The sequence below is a fragment of the Rattus norvegicus genome (genome assembly GCF_036323735.1).
Source record: "Rattus norvegicus strain BN/NHsdMcwi chromosome Y unlocalized genomic scaffold, GRCr8 chrY_unlocalized_37, whole genome shotgun sequence".
Taxonomy (NCBI): domain Eukaryota; kingdom Metazoa; phylum Chordata; class Mammalia; order Rodentia; family Muridae; genus Rattus; species Rattus norvegicus.
Window position 1 is genome coordinate 129,174 of NW_026947397.1, and position 24,975 is coordinate 154,148.

Below are 24,975 nucleotides of genomic sequence, written 5' to 3' on the forward strand. Positions count from 1 at the left end.
TAAAGGCTACTCTTCATTGTCAACTATTCATTGGAGATTAATTAAACCCCAACGATAGAGGGAATATGTGAAGAATTTCTGCATAATATAAGGTCAATGTCAAATGAACTTCTTATATGTATCTTTGTGGTAAGATGTTTCAACTTTAACCTAGATCTTTATCAAGAAATATTCTTTCTATTATTTTTTCAGGCATCTGCAGATACATCCTTTTGAGGAATGAATTCTTCTTACTGGAGACTATAGAGGGGACCTGCATTTCAGTGATAATTAAACGTCACTTCAAGACACCAAAGCAAAATATCAAAGTGAGAATGGAATAAATTTATTAAGACAGTGTTTTGCAAACAACTTCTTTCACAAACATCTTTGGCAGGAGAATTCTGAAATTTTGCATTTCCTATTTGACTTTGCTGGTACTCTGACAGAATCAACTCTCAATTGTTTGGGACTTTACGGGGAATTAAACACTACAAACAGAGATGAATGCATCATATGCTCTGCCGTCTGTGTTAATATGGCTTCAGTGAAGAACAACTATGCTACAGCTATTCTTCTGTTTTTTCAAATATTATCCTCATACAAAGTGTGGAATCTAAGGGTTGCTGGATGGATAGGTCGAGAACACTGGCTGAGAGCTACAAATGCAGAAGTGGGATGGTACATGCTTGGGGCGTAAAAAGCCTGTGTGTAGATCATAAACAACTTCAAAATATTCATTGCTTTAATAATTACTTGGAAGTGGACTTCTGTAAAATGACTTCAGCAGACCAGCATGGTAGAGAAACAGTAACTGATTCCCTGGAGATTTAAATGCACTGGATTGTGAAACATGGACTTAGAGGTAGAGACAAGTCAGTGAATGAAGACTGGATTATCAAACCTCTGTTGTCTCTTAAGTTTCCCTGTCCCATGGTTTGAGGCCTACAGCAACAGATTTTTTGGAATGAGGAATAGAATGAAAGCCAATTTGTTGAAAATCCCAGTCATAAGAAAATACTGACATCATCTGTGACAAACATCAAGTCTCAGCATGGCTTCAGCATGTCTGAATGTCTGCTGTCAGCATGGGCTTTTACTGCCATCCCTTTAATAAATGCAGAGCTCCAATCTGCTTCAGCCACATCATCATCTCTTCATTCTGTTGCAGGTAGATTAGATCACTGTGTCTGCCTATGCAGTCTTTCTCTACATATAAGGACCCAAGGAACAATGCTCACTCCAGGGAGCTGTTGAAAGTAATCTTGAATTGCATTGGTGTTGTTAGTAGATGTAATGTCTTCAAATCCCAGAAGACCATGTTTGCAAAGGAGTTGATTGAGGAAGTCTTGGGTATTTCAGTATTAGGGGCAGGTTGGATCGATGAACAGGACCGCCTTCCCAGACTAGATCTTGCAGTTCACATACACGTGAGCCATGCTGACAGGGTGCAGCTTCCAAGAAAAGAATGTTCAGTTGAAGATATTGGTCTGTTTGAGAATGGCAAACCCAATGTATTCTAAACCATGCATTCTATTTGAATCCCCGTAGAAAACATGGAAGAAAGAAGCCTTTACTTTTTCATTTTTGCACTCACAGTGATACCAAATCCTCATAGACATTAGAACCTGCATACTGAATATTTATCCATATGTCAATGACCAGATAAGACATCTTTCCTTTTGGACTAATAAACTAATGGATTCTAGGACTTTAAAAATAGTCAGTCATTGTTAAATTATGTGTTCCATAGTCTATGATCATTGTGACTACTCCGATTTCTCTGTACAGAGAGATTCATCCTTTACTGTCTGTTGGGGAACACCAACTACTACACCAGATATCTAGAGAAGACCTTTTATGGCATTTTGTCTCTAGTAAGAGTTTCAGGTCAGTTACAAATTTCCAATGGCCACATTACCTTAGTCGGATTTTCATATGATGCTTTGATACAGTCCTTCTTTTTTTCTATAGTTCTTGGCAACATAATTAAAATAGCAATTGTAACCTATTAAAGAAATGCACAGTAATCTATTTGCATGAATGCAGCAGAGAGGATTATAGGATAAACAAGAATTGGAAAGCAAGATATCCTTCCTTCCTAGGTCCAAGACCAGGAAATCTTAACTACATAAAAATCTGAGACAAATTGTCTGAAGTTTGTTCTTTTCTTCAATCATGGGGATCCTAGTGAAGGAGCTCAAGTCTGAAGAGTTGGCAAAAATTACCCTCATTGCTACTCCAGGTCAACTGCTGAATACCTCATTCATGGACCTGAAGAAACTCTGTATCCATCCTTCTATAATGTGTATATATCAATGTATCATTCATAGAATGGACACTTTACTGTTGGTTTGAAAGCAACAATTTGTCCCTGGAGAGACACAGATTTCTTCTTTCGCACATTATTTGACAGGCTGATGGTGGGTCTCATAAGTTCATTCCGGGATTTGCTTTACAATAATCATTCAGTTATCTGGAAGAAACACTTTTTAATGTAGTGAGATCTACTAGAACAATATCAACCATCATCTTCCATTCCCAGTTTAATGCTGAATCATTCTCCACTAATTGTCTGTGGTCTCTGATGACAGCAGCATCTCCACAGACTAGTCTGAATATTGCTCTTAGCACTGCATTTAGGATACATCAATGTGATTTCCTTACCACTTTCATTCCCAGGAGAGTTTTTCAATTCATTTCATCTGATGCGTCTAATCTACATTGTCAGCCAGGATGAGTTTTGAGAGTTTTTCTAAAAAAATAAAGAAAAAATGGAAGAAATGAAAGAAAGGAATCCGGCAAGTATATCTCACCAATTGACTCAGAAATCTAAAGTGTTAGTCAGTGGAAATACTAGTGGAAAGTCTGAGATCATGAAGTCTCAACTAGAAGCGCTTCTCTCTCCAAGATATTAGTGTAAGAGAGAAACTGCACTATTGGTATCCAAAGCATGGAGAAGTTTACTCTGAGCAGAGGACACAATACTTGCCTTTTATTTCTTACTTAGGACCTTTTTATAATTGACAAAAAGAATAAATGCAATGAGCTCTCAGTAAAACATCTGTTACCTTCAAAATTCTTGGCATTTGGAATAAAGAAATGAATGATATAAAAACTCTGACTTCCAGGAGCCATAAGAACTGCGAAGTCCAGATGTTTCTGAGAGGCTCGCAGCTCTAGATTCCCATATGCAGAAGGCTCAGAACAAGTCTATCTCTTCAGTGATCCTACTCAACTCCTACAAGGACTCACTGAGCTTTCCGTTGTACCATGTATTTCATCCTTTTTTTATAACAAGACAGAAGACCACCTTCATTCTTCCCATCTCTGATCTCATCATCCTCTTCCTTCTCACTCCACAATGACTGTTTACTCTCGATTAGAGTTAAATTAGTAAACACTAGAGGTACTGAAGGGATATCTGAAGGGAGTTGCAGTCACGACAACACTTGTGACATCACAGAAGAAGCTAGTCCTCTCCAGGTTTCAATAGATGTTTCAGGGAGGGCCTACTGATTATGTCATTGTGATGTGCCATGGCTTACCTGTTAAACATCTTTCCTTACATTGACCAGATTCAAGGGTGCCCATTCCACGTATGTCTCGTGTGACACAGTAGAAACCATTATGTACTCCATCTCTCTAAAGCTAGAGACTTCTCTTTGCTTTATTAGCAGTTACAAACTTGGGATGGAGAAAGGTAGTCAGTGGCTTGGCATGGGTAGAAAAGATTTTGGAACATCTAGTGTAGAAGATTCTTCTAGATAATGTTTTTATTCTCAGGTTCATTCCTGAGATATAGAGTTCAATTTTCTTTGTTATCTATGTATCACAAAGGCCAGTATTTTCCCTACAGACCTTTAATTAAATGAATATTGTATATCACTTTCTTATTGTACTTTCCTTGACAGGGGACTTCATAAATATTCCTGAATGTGTACTGAAAAATTCTTTTTTCCTATTCCATTATCTGCAACAAAGTGATTTTGGCAACAAAGTGTGCCCAGCTATAGAGTGAGCATAACAGTGTGAGTACTGTGTACTCACTTCAATTAATAAACTCCTAAAAGCTTCTTTTATGTAAAAATTACCAGGCATCAGAAAAGCAAAGGGCAACATGGACTACAGAATTCGGTTCTCTAGTCCCATTCGATATCAAACCTGCACTACCTATCTTCCTGTGTTCCCATAGCCAGAATTAAGGGTTTTGGATGTTTTATCATTATTCGTCCTTAAGTAGCAACCTTAGATACAGGAGGATAGGCAGGGAGAAGAATGACATGTTTATCAGTCAAACCTCAAACTCAATATGTTCATAATACAGGAGGGAGTCTATTTGACATTGTCATTTCTGAATTCTACATTCTTGACCTAGTTTGGCAGATTCTATGTTAATATTCCAACGAACCACCTAGCTGTAGGAGCCACCAAAAGTGTATATATATATATATATATATATATATATATATATATATATATATACACACACACACACACATCTGGCACCAAAATGATATAAAATTGATGAACCTAAGAACTGCAATCGGCCAGGAATCATATATAGACATTTCCTGAGAGACACTGCTAGAGTATGTGAAATACAGAGGTAAATGATAGTGGCAAACCCATGAACTGAAAATGGACTTCTTGTTGGTAAATGTTGAGAAAGGATTACAAGATCTGAATGGGGCTTTAATCCCCACAAGGACAATGCCAATACACGAAACCTTTCTGGTACTAAATCAATATTCAAAGACTGCTCATGGGCAGACCAATGTCTCCAACTGCAAATGTAGCAGAAGATGGCCTTCGTGACACCAATGAAAAAAGAGGCCCTTGGTCCTCCCTAGATTTGATTCCCAGTTCAATGGACTGTCAAGAGGCAGTAAGGGGGGTTATTGAAAAAGGGGAGGGGGGGCAGGTTAGGGCTCTTATGGACAGGAAACTGAGAAAGGAAATTACATTTGAAATGTAAATATAGAAGTATCCAATTAGAAACGCAATAAAAATTCCTAAAGAAATGATAGAGTTAAAAGAAAAGAAAACTGTCAATGAATCACACATATTGATACAGAAATCTAAAGGGTAACTGTCAGGGAATGGTAATCAGAGAAATACTAGTGGAAAGACTGAGATGATGATGTCTGAACTAGATGCACATCTCTGTCCCAGATATCTGTGTCAGAAACAAAGTGCACTATAGGAATCCAAATCAAGGAGGAGTTTACCTTGAGATGACATGACGATACAATACTTGTTGTCCCTCCTTCCTCAGGACTATTTTTCCTGGGGAAAAAGAATGAAAGCCATTAGCTCTCAGAAAAACAACTGTAAACTTCCGAATACCTGACTTTTGGAATAAAGAAATTAATGATAAACAACCTCTGACTTCCAGGAACCATAACAAGCAATGAAATCCAGATGCTACCGAGAGGCTCCCACCTCCTGATTCCCATATGGGGAAGGCTCAGATCAAGGCTATGTGTTCAGTGAACCCTCACAACCCCTACACAGCACTCCTTGTGCTTTCCCATGTACCACATATTTCTTTGTTTTTTAAACTAAAACTTCCTAGGCCAACTTCCTTCTCCCCATCTCTGATCTCTACATCTTCTTTGATCTTCCTCACAAATAGCTGTTTACACTGAAATAAAGGCCAATTAATAAACCCTAGAGGTACTGAATGAATGTTTGAGAGGCAGTTGCAGTCTGGAAAACACTGTGACATCACAGGAGAAGCTAGGGATCTCCAGTATACAAGAGATTTTTCAGGGCCAGCCTAATGATGATGTCACTGAGAACTGCCATGGCCTACCTGCTAAAGAGCTTTCTTTATATTGACCAGATTCTAAGGTGACCTTTCCAGGTGTGTCTCCTTTGACACAGTGGACACATTTATGTAGAACATCGCTCTAAAGCTAGACAGTTCTCTTTGCTTTATTAGTGGTTACATGCTCTAAATGGAGAAAGTTATTACGGGTTTCGCATGTGTAGAAAAGATCTAGGAACATGGGATGTAGGACAATCTTCTGGATTATAATTTTATTCCCAGTTCCATTCCTGTGACAAACAGTTCAATTTCCTAAGTTCTATCTGTTTCCCAAAGGCCATTGTTTCCCTACAGATATTTAATTGAGTGGATTTTGTATTTCATTTTCTAATTGTTCATTCCTTGATAGGGCACATTATAGATATTCCTGAATATGTACTCAAAAATTCTGTTTTGCAATTCTAGTTTTTTGCAATGATTTTCGCAACAAAGCTGGCCAAGCTAAAGAGTGAATGTAATAGTGTAAATATTGTGTTCCTACTTCAAGTGATAAACTCCCAAATTTTTATTTTATGCAAAAATTACCTGACATCAGTAAATCAAAGGACAGCATGGACTCTAGCATGCGGTTCTGTAGTCCCATTAGGTATCATTTCTGGAATATCTACCTTCCTGTGTTCCAAGGGTGAGACTTCAGGCTTTTGGATATTTTACCATGATTCTTTATTCAGGCCATACAAAAGATACAGGATGATGGGAAGGGAGAGGAATGCCTTGAGGCCCAGTAAAAGCTCAACTTCGATAGGCGCATAAGAACAGGAGGGAGTATATTTGGTATTGGCATTTGTGGATTCTCCATTCTTGACCTAGGACCTCAGAATCCATGTTAAAATTTCAACTAATTTCATAGATGTATAAGCCATCAAATATATGTACATATATATAAAAATAGATATAGATAGATGTAGATATATAGAGATAGAGAAGAGATAGAGCTAGAGACAGAGGCAGAGATAGATAGATAAATATATGCATAGATAGATAGATAGATAGATAGATGGATAGATAGATAAATAGATCAGACACCAAAACTAGATACGATTCAGATTAATAAAGCTAAGAAGTGCATGCTGCCAGTAACAGGTTATAGATCTTCCCTGAGAGACACAACTAGAGCATGTCAGTTACCGAAGTGAATGCTAGTGGCAAACCAGAGAATTGTAAACGGACCTCTTGTTGATAAATTTTCAGAAAGGATTACAAGAGCTGAAGAGGCTATCAACCCCATCAGAACAATGAACAAGAACTTTCTGGTACTATACAGATAATCAAAGACTGTACATGGACAGGCCTATTGCTCCAACTGCATATGTAGCAGAGGATGGCATTGGTGGACACCAAAGGAAGGTCCTCCCTAGGTTTGACTCCCAGTTCAAGGATATGTCAAGGGAGAGTAAGGGTGGTTTAAATGTCAAGGAATGGAAAAATTTAGGTCTCTTATGGAGAGGAAACTGGGAAAGGAAATAACATTTAAATGTAGATATAGAAATATCCAAAAAATATTAAAATTAGCTTAAATTAAAAAAAAATTATGAAAGAGATAAAAGTAAATAAAACTGCAAGGTAATCAGACATATTGATTCAGAAATCTAGAGGGACACTGTTAGGGAATGGTAGTCAGCATAACACTAGTGGAAAGACTGATATGATTAAGTCTGAACTAGAAGCATTTCTCCCTCCCAGATATCAGTGTCAGACACAAACTACAGTGTAGAAATCATGTACACGAAGGAGTTTACTCTGAGCTGAGGATACAATACTTGTCTTTCCCTTCCTCCTCAGGACGTTTTCCTTCTGGAAGAAAAAATAGAAGCCATGTGCTCTCAAAAAAAAAAAAAAAAAAAGCTGTACCCATCCCAACACCTGACTTTTGGAATAATGAAATTAATGATAAAAAAAAAAAACCTCTGACTTTCAGGAACCATAACAAGCAAGGAAATCCAGTTGCTACTAAGAGGCTCCCACTTCCTGAATCCCATATGTGGAAGGCTCATGTGTTCAGTGAACCCTCACAAACCCTACACGGCACTCACTGCACTTTCCCATGTACCACATATTTTTTTCATTTTTTTCAAACTAAAACAGAAAGCCAACTTTCTTCTACTCATTTTTGTTATATACATCCTCTTTGTTCTCTTTCCCAAATGGCTGTTTGCAGTGAAATAGAGGCCACTTAGTAATCCCTAGAGGTACTGCAGGAATATATGTGATGCAGTTTTTTGTGACATCACAAAATTAGGGCTCTCCAGGGTACAAGAAATTTTTCAGGGAGGGTCAAATGATGATGTCAGTGAGAACTGCCATGGCCTACCTCCTAAATAGCTTTCCTTACATTGACCAGATTCGAGTTTGCCTTTTCCAGGAATGTCTACTGTGACACAGTGGTAACATTTATGTACTACATCTCTCTACAGCTGGAAACTTCTCTTTGCTTCATCAGTGGTTACAGGCTCTACATGGAGAAACTCAGTTAGGGGCTTGTATTGAGTAGAAAAGATCTAGGAACATGGGATGTAGGAGATTCTTTTGGATAATAATTCTATTCCCAGTTCCATTCCTCTGACAAACAGATCAATTTCCTATTTTTTCCCTGTTTCCCACAGGCCATTTTTTCTTTACAGATGTTTAATTGAGTGAATATTGTATTTCATTTTCTAATTGTTCATTCCTTGAAAGGGGTCTTTATAGATATTCCTGAATGTGTACTCAAGTATTCTGTTTTCAAATTCCAGTTTTTTGGCAATGATTTTGGCAACAAACGTGGCTAAGCTATGAAGTGAATTTAACAGTGTAAATATTGTGTACCTACTTAAAATGATAAACTCCCAAATTTTTATTTTGTGCAAAGAAATAACTGCCTGAGTAAATCAAAGGACAGCGTGGACTATGTAGTCCCATTAGATATGATCTCTGTAATATCAACCTTGTCGTGTTCCAAGGGTGAGATTTCAGGGTTTTGGATGTTTTAAAATGATTCTTTCTTCACGCCAAAGATAAGATACAGGAGGATTGGCAGGGAGGGAAGAACTAGAGGTCCAATGAAACCTCAACTTCATTAGGGTCATAAGAATAGGAGCGAGTCTATTTGGCATTGCCGTTTGTGGATTCTACCTTCTTGACATACCTGCTCAGAATCCATGTTAAAATTGCACGTAATCTCATAGTTGTAGGAACCACCGATATATATATATAATCAGCCACCAAAACTAGATAACTAGATAAGATTGATGAACCTAAGAAGCACATTCTGTCAGGAACCAGATATAGATCTTCCCTAAGTGACACAAAAAGAGCATGTCAAATACAGAAGTGAATGTGTTGTTGCAAAAATATAAAAATAAAAAAGTTGTCTTATATCCCGCTATCTCTGGCACTGTAGTTTCCCAAGTCTCTGCTAGATATCTTGGTTGAATACATCACCACTCCTCAGCTTCCCAGTGTCTCTTATTGCCACACATGTTTTTACACTCAAAACCTCACATGAAAGAACGCACAACACAATAATCTTTGACCCAATTGATAAGATATAGTAGCCCACATAAGCATACAAAGCCTGGTACGATCCATACCTTAGGGACAATAATAACAACCAGTAAATACACAGAGCAGTATCTTAAATTCACCTGCCATGGCTTCTCACCCTCTCCTCTTCCTGTCTCTCCTTTTTCCTCTAGTCTCTTCTACTTCCTTCAAACTTCATTCCTGCCCATACTTCCTTCTCTTCCAATGATAGGCCTGCTTCTATCCTGTACCTGCCCCTCACCTGTACTTCACAAATTTAATGTGAAAGCTGTTCTGTAGAATTCACCTGAGTTCTGAGTACAGGACAAGGCAGCTGTCCTTGGAGCAGTAGATTAGCATCAAAATACAGATAACTTTAGTGTAAACAACGTTTCCCCCTTTTTGTCCAGTTAAACAGACTTTTCATTTATATATATCAATTGAGTAAGATTATTACTATTCTACAATTTATAAAGCATTTGATATACTCAACACCCAGTCTGTCACTATATCAGTTAGAAAGAGCATTTAGTTCTTCATTCCAGCTTCAGAAAGGCTTAAAATCTATATTATGTCTTGGCTAGCTTGTATACTATCTGATAACTATCCAGTCAAATATGTATATTCAGAGTTATACAGCCTGATAAGCAATGAGGCTATAATCAGTCTCCTACCCCGTCAGAAATCTGAGAGTGACCAAATATCTATACACATAGGATGTCTTAGAGGGCTTCTAGAACTGAGAGGTTGTAGAGACAAATCTCCAATAGCACAATCCCCTGTTAGCAACATGTGAGCTTAAGTCTTCAGCCTTCTGACACAAGATCAACTGACAGCCTATTGAAAGGCGGACTTGGAAGGGCTGATTACCCTGTATTGGCAGGGTTTATCCCTCAAATCCTCTGCATAATTTGTCCTTTTCTGGATAGTATTAATCTGCATATGAAACAGGCATTTTATTCCAGTGACTGCCTAGCCACAAAGTATTGCCTCATTTGGAGGTAGAGATGTTCAAATTCTTCATTAAATTTGCCAAAGGGGAACAGTTAGGAGAAGATATGACTCAACAAAAGATAAGTAATAACTTTAAATCTCAAATTTTGTGGATTTCTTACATTTTTGAAAAGCATCTATCTATCTAAGACAATCTGGACTGTTGTCTTTATATCTTAATTTTTTCTTGATAGTACTCTTACAAAGTCAGATGCATGACTTTAATATTTCAATCTTAACTCACAGGTTTAATCAACTCAGAAGTGTGTAATGACAAAAATAATAGAACTGGCTCTTGTAATTTTAAAATTTTTTCAAATTATTTCTATACCCAAACAAAGATAAGATTAAGCTTAGTTACCAAATACGATTATGACTGTAACTAAATCTAGCTTATTCCTCCCTGCTAAATTTCAAACAATTTTCAATTCTTTATAAAAACATCTTTAAAATAACCACTTCCAGCCCCACCCCACAAATTCCAGGTAATTGAGACAACGGATCCACCATAACTTCTTCAAGTTGTACATGGGCATTGAGATATCCTTAGGTGTAGGGGGTAGGAAAAATGAAACAAATGCGATAGCCGATATGTCCTGACTGGACCCAGCTGAAATTCACTGAAACCAGGATTCCAAGTAGGTACACTCTACAAAATACAACTCTCAGGAAAAAGGTTAAGAATCGATATATCTTTTGTTTGATTCTCCCGAATATATATTTGATAGCCGTCTACTGACATCAAACCTGATCAGTATGACTCTGTGAGGTTTCCAGAATCCTAATCACAATTTTTAAAAAGACAAGGACAAAATCTTTCTTCCAAAATACTCTGTTTCTTAATCTGAAACCAGAGAAGCTTGTATCTTGCACTCTCTCCCAGAGTAATAATATAAGCATAAAACTCAAAGTCACACCCATCCTGAAGATTAAACAATTTTTAAAAAAGGAATTTATGTATAAAATGAGCCTGATATAACTCAGTACTTGGTGATATCAGGAAATAAACCCAAAGTTCCCATGGAGCCCATGTTAAGAGAATTTGAACTTGCTATTGTCGTAAATATCAAAAGTAACCACAAATCATCGCTAGGCGTCATCAACGAGCCATATAGTGGGATAATTCATAAAACTAATCAAATACCTTCTATCAATTCTAATATCAATAAGAAAACTTCAAACCAGGACTTTTGCCCAAAATATCTCAGTCTGTTAAGCTCTCTACCTGAAGCCACAAATTTTTCTTTATCGTTAATAACTTCTACAATATATGTCTGCATTCACTTTCCCTGGTGTTACAGACATTTCATCAAAACTCTCTACTTGGTAGTGCCTAATTTTTCCCTAAGTTCTGAGCAGTAGATGAAAATCCCCACCTGATTCAGGTAATCTCTCTACTCTCTTCTTTCTTAAATAAAACTTAATCACTTGTTAAAAATACCTTAATAGAAGAAGTGTCTTGGGTAACTAGGATTTCCACACAAAATTCCCTTGTGGAGCCTATGTTAAAAAGAAAATGTGTATCCTGAAAGACTTACTAAACAACTCTCATTAAAAAGCAGCTTTAATCTCTTAACTCTCTGAACTGCCATTACTTATCACACAGCAGGGGACCAACAGCCTGTCAGCCCTTGCTGCTTCCCCATTTTTGTTTTATATTCTGCTCTTAAGTTATCAAGAATTAATATGGCACAGGTGTCCTCTTACTTAGAAAATAAAAAGGTTCTCTCAACTTTTTGATTACTAGTGGATTCTTGCCCATCACCTTGTTTTGCCATCTGTTGTTGTAAAAAAAAAAAGAAAACTTGTCTTTTACCATGCTATCACTATCACCGTAGTGTCCTAATATAATAGGTAGATATCTTGGTGAAAACACATCCCTACTCCCTGTCAGCCCAGTGTCCCTTGCCGCCACACACTTTCCTATACTCAATCCCTCACATAGAAAACACACATCACAAAAATTTTGACCCAATTGCTAAGATATAATTGCGCACTTAAATATACAAAGCCCTTTACCATTCATCCCTTAGGAACATTAATAATAACCTGTAAATACACAGACCATAATTGTAACCTCACCTGCCATGACTTCTCACCCTCTCCTCTTCCTATCTCCCCTTTTTCCTCCAGTCTCCTCCTCTTTCTTCAAACATCTCTCTCAGCCATTCTTCCTTCTCCTCCAATGACCTCCTTCTTTACATGGTAAAGAAAAGTTCTTTACATAGTACAAGTAAAGAAAAATAATTACTCCCAAAGCATCCTTCTATCATGTACCTGCCCCACACCTGTACTTTACAAATTCAATGGGGAGGTGGTTTTGGTGAAGTCACCTGAGTTCTGAGTACATGAGTAGGCAGCTGTCCTTGGGGCAGTGGAATTAGCATCAAAATACAGATAACTTCAGGGCAAACCACAGCAAATAACTTTGATATCCTAGTGAAATCTTTCAAGCCAAGTAAAACTGCAAATGTGATAATGTTCTAGTTTCTTCTCATGCTTGATGCTGAAAAGAGTGATAGTGTATGAGAAGAAATATTACATAGTACACGTAAAATAAACAAATTACTCCCAAGGCCAACAAGGCTCATAAGTAAGCAATTTGTTATAGAGTAACAAAGAGTAAGCAAAGTAGTTTTCTCATTCGGTTTCCATTCACTGTAGGCAGCATTTTGAATTTACAGAGAAATGGTTGATATTGTATCATTTATCTTTAAAAGTACTCTAATAAGAATCTTTTAAAAAGCACAAATCTAAATATGTGTATAAAAATGTCATATCTACTTTAAATGATCAGAATGCACACCTGTGATTGTCAATCCTTATTAAATCCTATCAGGGAGCTGAGGGTACAACTGGGACAGAAATCAGTCCTCAACAGTCCAGCATGTGTTACAGTCACACCATTAGCCTGTGCCACCATTGTTCTTGATCCCTGGCCTTAAAAAGTCCCTGTCTTTTCGAACTTCAAATTGTTACGTAATTTTTTTTTACATCAGAGGCAGTAGTTAAAACATGTTAGCCAGCTTAACAAACAATTTTATTTTTCCAAATGCTTTTTAAGGGTGCTGGTCGTCACTAATTATTCTACATTTCCTTTGGTGATGGTGGAAGCACTGGTCTTCCACAGAGGAAATTCCTAAAAGACCTCGACCAATATTATTGCAAATGCCAATGATATTGCTCCCTGAGTGGTGGTAAGCTCCAGGAGGATTTTTATGTACTTCTTAGAATTAGAGAGATATGAGGGGAACAACCGAGCGAAACGCTGCATGAAGTTCTCAGTACAGTTGGTCCTTGGGGCTATGACTCACCAAAGAGCAATGAGGCTGTTCTAAAGAGTGGGCCATACCCCAGGATTTTTAAAATGTTGTGCCATTCCTCCTTCACAGCACTTGGCAATACTCCATGTCAGAACCAAATTTGAACCATGCTTTTACCCTGGATAGAATTTCAAATACTATACTGAATAGTGAGAGTGGGCAGCCTTACCTTGTCCTTCACTTTAATTAATTGTTTTAAGTTTCTTTATATTTAGCTTGACGGTCATTAAGGTTTCCTCTCCCTTGCTTTTACTATGTTTCTCCATAGGACTTGTCTCCCTTATCACTCACACTCTTTTATCATGAAGCGGGGCTGGAATTGCTTTTTCTGCATCTAATGAGATTATCATGTAATTTTTCCTTCAGTTTCACTTATAGTGGATTATACTGATGGATTTTCAGAATTTGAACCATCCCAACCTCCGACTAGAAATTAAAAATTACACAGCATAACCTACGGAAGTACTCGCCTGCATGCTCTAACAACCCCCCCCCGAAAAAAACAAAAACAACATGCAAACAAAAAAAAAATCATTCACCCTACAGAACAGATTTTATACTAACATACACACTCAAACATCCCACCCAAAAAAAAACAAAAAACCAAAATACATGCAAGCAAGAAAACCCTGCACCCACAACATCAAAATAGCATGAAGTTAATATCACTGGTCATTAATACCGTTAAGCATTAGTGGCCTCTATTCAACAACAAAAGGACAGAGGTTAAAATAATGGATGTAAAAACAGGATGTGTCATTCTGTTGCATTCAAGAAGCACACTCCAGCAATTGAGATAGACATAACCTTAGACTAAGGTGTTGGAACATATTTTCCAAGAAATAAAACAAGAAACAAGATGGTGTAGCCACTCTGACATCCAGCAATCAGACTTCCAAACAAAAGTAATCAAAAGAGAAGGGGAAGGACACTTCATATTTATTAGAGGAAAAACCCACCAAAATGGCATCTCAATTCTGGATGTCTATATCCCAAAGACAAAAGTAGCAACATTGGTGAGAGAAATATTGCTGAAGCTCAAATATCACATCGAACCTCACACATTAATAGTGGGAGGCATCAATGTCCCATCTCACCAGGGGCAGGTCATTGAGACAGAAACTAAAAATAAAACAATAAAAATAGAATATATAACTGCCAGGGGTTTCAATTAATCTGACCTCACTCATATCTACAGAATATTTCACATGAACACAAAAGTACACACTATCTTTTCTGTACATCATGGAACATTATCCTGAACTGATCATGTTCACCCTCAATAAACAAGTCACAACAGACACAGAAAGACTGTGCTAACCATTGGATCTTCTCAGATCACCATGGATTTAAACTGGACTTCAACAATAACAAAAAGTCTATAAACTCATGGATATTCAATAGCTTGCAACTGAAGAACCACAAGTTCAGAGAAGACTTGAAAAAAAAAAGTTCCTAGAATTCAATGATAATGATGGCATATTGTCTCCAAACTTAAGGTACATAAGGAAAGCAGTGTAAGAGGAACGTGCACATGCAGCACAGAGCAATTTTATAAAGAAACTGGAGAGACCCCATACTAGCAGCTTCCCAGCACACATGAAATCTCTAGAATAAAAAGAAGCAAACACATATTAAAGGAGGGCATAGAAAGAAATGATCAGACTCAGGGTGAGAGTGATCCACCAGAAACAAAAAGAATACTAATATTAACAAAAACAAGAGCTAGTTCCTTGGGAAAATCAACCAGACAGACAAACCCTTAAATAGATAATGTAATACGAGGTAAGACAGCATCCAAATAACAAAATCAGAAACGAACAGGGAGACACATCGATAGACAAAGATGAAAGTCACAGAATCCTTAGGTCTCACTTCAAAAACCTGCTTTCTACAAAATTAGAATCTCTGAATTAAATGGATGTTTGTGTAGATGGATAACACTGACCACAGGTAAACTAAGGTAAGATAAACTATGTAAATAGCTGTACAACCCCTAAAAAGACACAAACAGTAATTGAAAGTTTAACCACTGAAAAATTCTCAGGGCCAGTTTCATTGAGCGCAGACTTCTACCAGATTTTCAAAGAATTCTCAACCTACTCCAAAACACAGAAACAGAAGGAAAATCACCAAACAGATTCCACGACACCACTGTCGCCTTGACACCGAAATCACAAAATGACTCAACAAAGAAAGAATTTCAGACGAATTTTCTTTACAGACAATGGTGGAAAAAATACTAGGTAAAATGCTCAAAAACAAAATGAAAAGCATTTCAAACTGCCATTCAGTGCAATCATGTAAGCTTTCTCCTGAGGATGCAGGAGTGGATCAATCTATGAAAACCCATTAAAGTGATCCACCATATTAACAAACTTAACTGAAAAAAAAATTGTGCCCTCTGCACTTCAAATTAACGTGGGAGCTCCCCTTGGATTTAACTTTTTGGTAGTTGCATATCATAATATATATTTTTTTAATAAAATACATATATATTTTAATAAAGTAACATTAAATTGTTATATCCTAACATCATAATATATAACTAATATTAATATACTATGTTAATATTAACATGTATTTATACATTAAATTATTATATTAATAAGGTAAATATAATTAATATTAATATATTATGTTACTATATTAAATTAATATATATTGATATAATAATGTAACTGATATATTACATTAATATATCAAAAATAATATATTAATTATTAACATATTTAATATGATTTATTAATATTCACTATTACTCAATGGTGTGAAGGAGCAGAATTAAAGAAAGAAGGAAAAAATGCAAGACTATCTCTTAAATGCTGAAAATGCTTTTGACAAAATCCATCGTCGTTCCATATTTAAGATCTCAGGGAGACCAGGGATGTCAGGCACATACCTAATGTAATAAAATACTAAAATAAATACAAAAAATATTACATAAAATGCAATATAGCAAGCCAACAGTTAATATCTAAATAAGGGGTAGGGAAGCAAAAGGCAATTCTACTAAATTGGAGAATGAGAACAGACTGCACACCTCGCAGCATCCTTTCAGTAAAGTCCTTAAATTCCTGCTAGAGCAATAAGACAACCAAAGGAGGTCAAGGGGGTGATATCGCAAAAGGAGAACTCAGTGTATCACCATTCACACATCATATAATAGTGAACATATGTGATGCAAAAGTTTTACCAGAAATGACCTACATATGAAAAACACCTTCAGCCAAGTGGATGGATGAAAAATTAAATGAAAATAATATGCCATGCAAATGACAGAGAGGCTGAGAAGAAATTATGGAAGACATGCCAATCACAATGGATATATATATATATATATATATATATATATATATATTATGAAATATAAATTAACTCTTACCTAGCACATCAGAAGCATATCTGGTGTGAACTCCAAGTCTCTGAAAAGAGACACTGAGGAAGGTAGCAGAAGACAGAAAGACCTCCCATACTCACAGATGGGTAGGATTAAGAGAGTTAAAGAGGCCATCTTAATTTTGGGTGTAGATTCAAAGTTCCTATCTTGCAGTCAGGATGACATGGTTGCCAAGGTGCATGCAGGAGAAGAGGCAATCTTGCAGTCACATGTGGAGTCAAAGATGACATCATCTTGCTGTTTGGGTGTCACATGGTTGCTCATTGTGCACATGTGACATCATTGGCTGTGGAAGCAGAATCAACCTGAAACATCTCTGGCTTTCTACCATGCAGATGGTGTTACAATTTCTAAATCACATCAATCACCAAAAATAACCAGGGTAAAAACCTGTGACAGAGGGATGGCAGCCATTACTGGAGAAGGAAATGGCTTTGATGTCCCTAAGAAAAAACTGCTCATGCCATGGCCATTCAGGCAAAGCAAGCATAATGGGATGAGGAGATCTAGATTTAGAGACTGAATGTTTAATGTTTTCTTGGGAAATTTTAGCCTACTCACGACGGTTCACTGTTATCAGAAAATTTTTAAAGTGGAATAATATGCAGGTATGAGCAATAAGGACATTGTGAAGCTGCAGTTAACTAAGTGGAACAAGTTGAGAAACCTGAAACTCCTCTGGGTGAGATCATTGAAAACCTTGAGAAAAAGGAACACTGGGCATGGATCACTGAAGAAACAGATATCCACAGAAAATACAAGAGACATGACTGAGGAAGAAACAGCTGTATCTACTGGACTATGGAGCAATGGTTAGAGCCCCTACAAGGGGTGATCTCTATTAACAGAAAATTTGATTCAGAAATACTGTTGAGGAAAGCTTGTTGGAATTTCCAAACCCAATGACCCATAAAGAAAACACACAACTTGGTTATTATAATTATAATCTATAAACGTGTATTGGGTAGATCCAACGTTATCATAACTTATACTCCAACCATAAAACCCCTGCTACATGTGCATTCTTCAGGCCACATGGATTGTTTCCATCATTACTTCCTCCTCTTTTTCTTCAGTCCTCTCCCTTCCCCTCTTACCCTCTTCTGCCTCTCTACCTAACCCCACTGTCATACCTCCGGTACCAACTTTCCCCTCTGGCTATCAGTAATAGGCTCTAGCATTTACTGACCGGTTAAAATGGGAAGAAGTTTCATATGTGATCACCAGTGTCCATGATAGAGGGCTAGTTGGTGGGGGGAGACCTCCTTTGAGGAAGCAAATAAATATCAGGATACAAATTGCATTTGCTTGGGAAGAGTAAATCTGTATAATGCTATCAATATCTGTCCAGTGGATTGTGAGAAAATGGGGAATATTCTTCCTAAAGACCTAGCTATACTACACCTGGTCTTATATCTGAAAAGGCCTCTGCCATGCAGAGAGTACATGTGCTCCATCATGTTCCTAGTGGATTTCTTCATAATGAACAGAAAATAGAAATAAGCCAGATGCCCCTCAACCAAACAGTGGCTACAGATAATTTAGTTCATTTACACTATGAAATACTATACACATATGAAAAATAAGGACCCCAGCTCTGAAAAAAAGAAAAAAAAAGAAAGAAAAATAAGGACATTGAGAAGCTGCGGTCAAGAAGATGGAGTGAGAAAGTATTGTCCTGAATGAAGTAATTGAGACCCAAAATAACATGTATATATTCATTAAAAGAGGGTATTAGCCATTAAGTACAGAATTCACACACTAAGTTCTATGGAACCAAAGAGGATAAACAATAAGAAAGGGCCAAGAAAAATGTTTGAATTTCACTCAGAAGGAGGAACAAAGTAATGAGAAGAGGCAGTTGGAAGGAAAGGATTGGGTGACTGAGGGGATGGGAAGGTAAATAGGGTTTGAGAATCATTTCTTGGGAGAGTTGAGCAAGAGGGACAGAGCGCCAAGAGAATAAACTGAAATCAGTGACTGTCCAGGGTTGGTACTATCTCTATGATTTGCCAGCAATCTGGGATGGGTGAGGATACCCTGGCGTCCATGAGGGTGACTTTAGCTGAGACTCATAACAGTGGGGATACGGACACCGAAATGGTCAATTTCTGTAGCCACAGAGGACCCAAGGTGGAAGGATAAGGAACCAAACACATCCCCAAAATTTTGACCCAGAAATTGCCCCCTCTATAAGAGACACACGGAGAGAGATGGAAGAGGAAATGAGGAAATGGCCAAAGGAAAAGTGGCCGGATGTGAGACTTATCCTATGGGCAGACGGCAAACACTGACATTATTAATGGTCCTTTCTTATGTTTGCAGACGGCAGTGTAGCATTATTGTCCTCTGCAAGGCTCCAACGAGCAGCCGACTGATACAGATGCACAGGCACAGGGCTTGATATCAGACAGTGCTCAGTGAGTCTCACTAAAGAGCTGAGGGAAGGACTGAGAGAGGTAGAGGAGCACAATGGTTCTCACATGAGTTCAGTAAACCCGTCGCCTGTCTGTGGATCCTGTTCTCCTACTCGGGCTGCGTTTTCAGGACCTGGTGGGAGATGATGAGTCTAGTCCTGCAGAGACTTTATGTGCCAGGAGACGGGGTGTACCCAGAGGGGTCCTCTACTCAATAAGAGTAGAAGGGGAGAGGATAGGAGGAAGAACTGTAAATGGTGGGTGCCTGGAGGAGTCTGGTGACAGGGCAGAATTCAGAATGTTACCTGGTGAATATATACAACCATTCTAACAAGGGGCCAAGGCATGACATCATGGGGGTGGGGCATGACATCATAGGGGTGGGGGAATGACATCATAGTGGTCGAGACATGATATCCTGAAGCCAAAGAGAAAATAGATGAAACTAGAAAAAAAAATCAGCCCAAGAGGGAAATGAGACCTGGAGACACACACATGGCAGGCGTTTACCTATGCATGGTATCGGCTGTGAGATAAATCATATTCCATCTACAATCCACAAATGCAGAGAGGACAAAGGAAAGGAGAAGGCACCTTGAGAAGAAAAGCATCGACCTATCTGAAAGGAAAAACTGGAACAGGTTCTGTGAGTGAGTGAGTGCGACTGAGGACAGGAGCAGAAGTTCAGAGGGGAAGATGGAGGGATAGCGGGGTGTAGAGAGAACCGGCCAGAAATAGAGGACATACGGGTTAATGCAGAAACTCGATGGAAGCACTGGTTAATTCATGATGTCTAGAGGGCCACGTTCCTGAGGATTTATTCTGACAGAGAATGCAGAACATGAACCTGCAATCCTTTGAAATCGAGCAAGTAGGACCTCAGGGTTGGGTATGGGGCACATTCAGTGGAGTCGATTTCTGAGTAGGTAAAATGGAGATCACTGAACAACAGACCGATGCTGGGTCAGAGATTATAAAGATATAGCAATAGAGGACTTCCTGGTACCTTAAGCCTGCAACTGATGTAAGTGCACACAAAAACCCCTTCCTGCTCTCCAAGGTTCGTTTAGCCCTTTTGACCCTGAGTAAATTATATGCACACAACCATAGCGTGTCCCTGAATACCTTCTAACAGAGCTGTGACACTGAAATCCTTGGAAGACACCAAAATTCACTTGCACGCAGACCAATATTCTGCTGACTAACTGTTTCCTGGGTCCACTTCATCCTTTCACACGTTTTATGCACCTGGACACTCTAGGTTGGAGACAAGAGATGAGTGTGTGTGTGTGTGTGTGTGTGTGTGTGTGTGTGTGTGTGTACATAAGTGTGTTTGTGTGTGTGTGTGTGTCTGTCTGTGTCTGTGTGTGTATCTGTATATTGGTTATCGTCTCTGTGTCTGTGCTTCTGTATATGTGTGTGTGTCTGTGTGTTTGTGTCTGTGTATGTGTGTCTGTGTCTGTGTGTTTGTCTGTTACTGTCAGTCTCTCTGTGTGAATGTCTGTTTGTCTAACTGTCTATGTCTCTTTCTGTGTGTCTCTGTGTATCTGTGTGTGTGTACATGCATATGTGTCTGTGTGTGTGTTTGTGTGTTTGTGTATATGTTGTGTGTGTTAGCCATGCATAAGCTAACCATCCTCACACAGAATGTCTGGATTGCTTTTCTTTTTTTTTTTTTTTTTTTTTTAATTTCTTTTTTTCGGAGCTGGGGACCGAACCCAGGGCCTTGCGCTTCCTAGGCGAGCGCTCTACCACTGAGCTAAATCCCCAACCCCTGGATTGCTTTTCTTTATAGAATGTTGGCGAATCTTTCTCTTGTCCTAAAAGACCACTCTGGTTCTCAACTCTCTCTGTGAAGCCATGACAGTTTGAGTGATTTTCATGTGAGAGGAGTCTGTCCTATTGAAAATTGCTTTCCTGGATACAATATCACTTAAAAAAAAAAACACATCTCAATATTTATTTTCCTTATAACGTGATCCCTCGAGGGGATTTTTCCATCATCATCATCATCATCATCATCATCATCATCATCATCATCATCACTAATATTATTATTACAGGATTATTCCATTATATTGTTATCTGTGTTGTTACCAGTGTGCTAAAGTTCATTGATGGCAGAAAGAAAGATTTTGTTTCATGTGGGTCATGGACAGCCACGATTTTGTTCTTGGAACTGAAAGATTTATTTGCATGCTCCCATGAGTAAATACATGCAAGTACAGAAAGTTCCTTGGTCTTCTACATGAGAGTGACATCCTCACATAGTCCTCAGATCTACATGAGAAACAGAGAATTTAGATGGGCAATGAAAAGTAGGGTGATCAAAAACCAAGTTGGGGAGAAATAAGACAGTTTTCCACAATGTTTCAGGCTTTGGGGATTGGTAGACATTACACAACCATCTTATTATTCATAGCAGAAATAGTCAAAATTAATAAAGGCAGAAATTTTAACAACATATTTATGCTGGCTAATTTAAATTCCCATATTTCATCTGTGGAACATTATATATTCTCTTTCAGGTTCTTCTTGAAATTATTTGAAGAAGTGAAAACTGGTATGTGTTTATCTGTTCACATTCATAAAGCATCACCGTTGCTCTAGTGATGAACAGACTGCACAACTGTCAAGAGACAGACTGACTTTCTTGCCAAAGAAAAAAATCTTCACCTTCATGGAGGCAGTTTCATTCTTAGGTGCAGAACTTTAAAATCCCCTGAGAATGCTTCCTACAGGTACCATTTCCTGTATATTGTAATATCCTAGAAAATGGGTTTCTTTTTGCATTTTATTTCAAGTGTTAAGATCTACAAACAAGTTTTGAGTGCATGTACTATTTGTAGATGTTGTCTTTTTTCTTTCCTATAGATGGATTCTGGTTTGTGGACTTTCAGGCATTTTCTGATCCATCTCTCACAGCAGGGGCTGCAAATGAGATGAGTCTTCATCAGGAATAAAGGAAAGAAGAAAGGTAAGGTAATAGATGATGCCCTTATGTATTTAACCCCTCTGAGTCTGAGATGGCTGTTGTCATCAACCTGTATATCTAAACTTTAACTTTGAAACAAAGTACACTCACATGAGTTTAAGCCTTTGTACTTTTCATTGTGTAAATATATGCAATAAAGAGAGCTTTCAAAGTAATAAAGTTGTGTGATGTGTGTTACTCATTTAACAGATGCCCTTGTATAACTTAAAAGAATATATAAATGGTTTTCCTTCATGTTGAAGGTAATGAAGACAGTGTCTCTTCTAACAGTATATGTAGTAATTTTGACAACTATTAAATTAAATATGTTCATATCTTGACAAAACATCAACCACAATTGCTTATGGGATACTTCCTATACTTTCTCAGTGTTTTTTCCTAAATATTGACTTTAAAATGCAGTTAGCAGAATTGATATTGAGGAGGATGGAGGGAGAGAGGAAACTGAATGAGAGGGGAGGTTGGGAAGGGAGTGGCCTTTGCAGGAATTAGGTATAGGGAAAGCAGGGAAATGAGAATGGAAGATAACCTCATACTAATACTGTCCAAACTCTTCCACAAAATTGAAACAGATGGAGCACAACCACATTCCTTATATGAATCCACAATTACTCTTATACCTAGCCCACACAAAGACTCAGCACAGAAAGAGGACTTCAGACCAATTTCCCTTAGGGATATTGATGAAAAAATTCTCAATAAAATTCTTGCAATCCGAATATTACAACACATCAAAAAAATCATCCATCATGATCAAGTAGACTTGAACCAAGGGATGGAAGGGTGGTTTAATATAGGAAAATTCATAAATGTAATCCATCATGTAAACAAACTCAAAGATAAGGAGCGCAAGGTCATTTCATTAGATGGTGAGAAAGCATTTGACAAAATTCAACAACCCATGTGAATAAAAGTCCTGGCAAAATCACGAACTGAAGGCTCATATCAAAATATAGTGTAAGAAATATACAGGAAACCTGTAGCTAACATCAAACTAAATGGAAAGAAACTTGAAGCAATCCCACTAAAATCAGGGACTAGACAAGGCTGCCCACTCTCTCCCTACTCATTCAAAACAGGACTCCATGTTATAGTCAGAGAAACCAGACCACAAGGGGGTCAAACTGACACAAATTGGAAGGGAAGATATCAAAATATCACCATTTGCAGATGATATGATAGTATATACTTAAGTGACCCAAAAGTACCACCAGAGAACTTCTTAACCTGATAAATAACTTCATCAAAGTGTCAGGGTATAAAATTAACTCAAATATACCAGTAGCCTTCCTCTCCTCAATGGATAAACAGGCTGAGATAGAAAATATTGAAATCACACACTTCACAATAGTCCCAAATAATATAAAATATCTTGGTTTAAGTTTATTCAAGCAAGTGAATGATCTGTATGACAAAAGATCAAGTATCTGAAGAAAGAAATTGAATACTATCTCAGAAGATAGAAAGAGCTTACATGCTCATGGATAGACAGGATTAATATAGTAAAGATGACCATTTTGCCAATCAATTTAATTTTACACATTCAATGCAATCTCCATCAAAATTCCTACTCACTTCTTTAATAGAGATAAAAAGAGAAATTTCCAAATTTATTTAGAATAAGAAAAAACTAGAAGAGCTTAAACTATCCTCCACAAGAAAAGAACTTCTGGGGGAATCATCACCCCTGAACTCAAACAGTATTACAGAGCAGTAGTGATAAATACTGCATGGTATTGGTAAAGACACAGATGGATAGACCAGTGGAATAGAAGTGAAGACACAGAAATGAACCCACACACCTATCATTTGATATTTGGAAAAGTAGATAAAAACCATTCAAAGGCAGAAACATAGCATTTTGCAAAAATAATTCTGGTTCAACTGGAAATCAGCATGAAGAAGAATGCAAATTATCTCATTTTTATGACCATGTACGAAGCCTAAGTCAAAGTGAATCAAGGACCTACACATCAAACCAGAGGGAGAGGAGAAGGAGAAGGAGAAGGAGAAGGAGAAGAAGAAGAAGAAGAAGAAGAAGAAGAAGAAGAAGAAGAAGAAGAAGAAGAAGAAGAAGAAGAAGAAGGAGAAGGAGAAGGAGAAGGAGAAGGAGAAGGAGAAGGAGAAGGAGAAGGAGAAGGAGAAGGAGAAGGAGAAGGAGAAGGAGAAGGAGAAGGAGAAGGAGAAGGAGAAGGAGAAGGAGAAGGAGAAGGAGAAGGAGAAGGAGAAGGAGAAGGAGAAGGGGAAGGGGAAGGAGAAGGAGAAGGAGAAGGAGAAGGAGAAGGAGAAGGAGAAGGAGAAGGAGAAGAAGAAGAAGAAGAAGGAGAAGAGGAGGAGGAAGGAGAACAGGAAGAAGAAGAGATTGAGAAGGAGGAAGAAGAGCAGGAAGAAGCAGAAGAGGAAGAAGAAGGAGGAGGAACAGGAGGAAGACAAGGAGGAGGAGACGGAGGAGGAGGAGACGAAGATGACGAAGAAGGAGAAGAAGAAGAAGAAGAAGAAGAAGAAGAAGAAGAAGAAGAAGAAGAAGAAGAAGA

At 37.9% G+C, this 24,975-nt stretch overlaps 1 long non-coding RNA gene across 8 annotated transcripts in view; it reads right to left on the reverse strand.

Annotated features, from left to right (window-relative positions):
* Window positions 1-2,468: 2,468 nt before the first annotated feature.
* LOC134484723 (uncharacterized) overlaps window positions 2,469-24,975 on the reverse strand; it is an 84,879-nt gene continuing 62,372 nt past the window's right edge. For 6 of the 8 annotated variants that reach the window (XR_010062427.1, XR_010062426.1, XR_010062424.1 and 3 more), the window contains 2 exons: window positions 5,211-5,268; window positions 2,469-2,734 (listed from right to left, as the gene is read on the reverse strand). This is a non-coding gene — a long non-coding RNA (uncharacterized LOC134484723). The other 2 variants (XR_010062429.1, XR_010062430.1) reach the window with 2 other exon arrangements.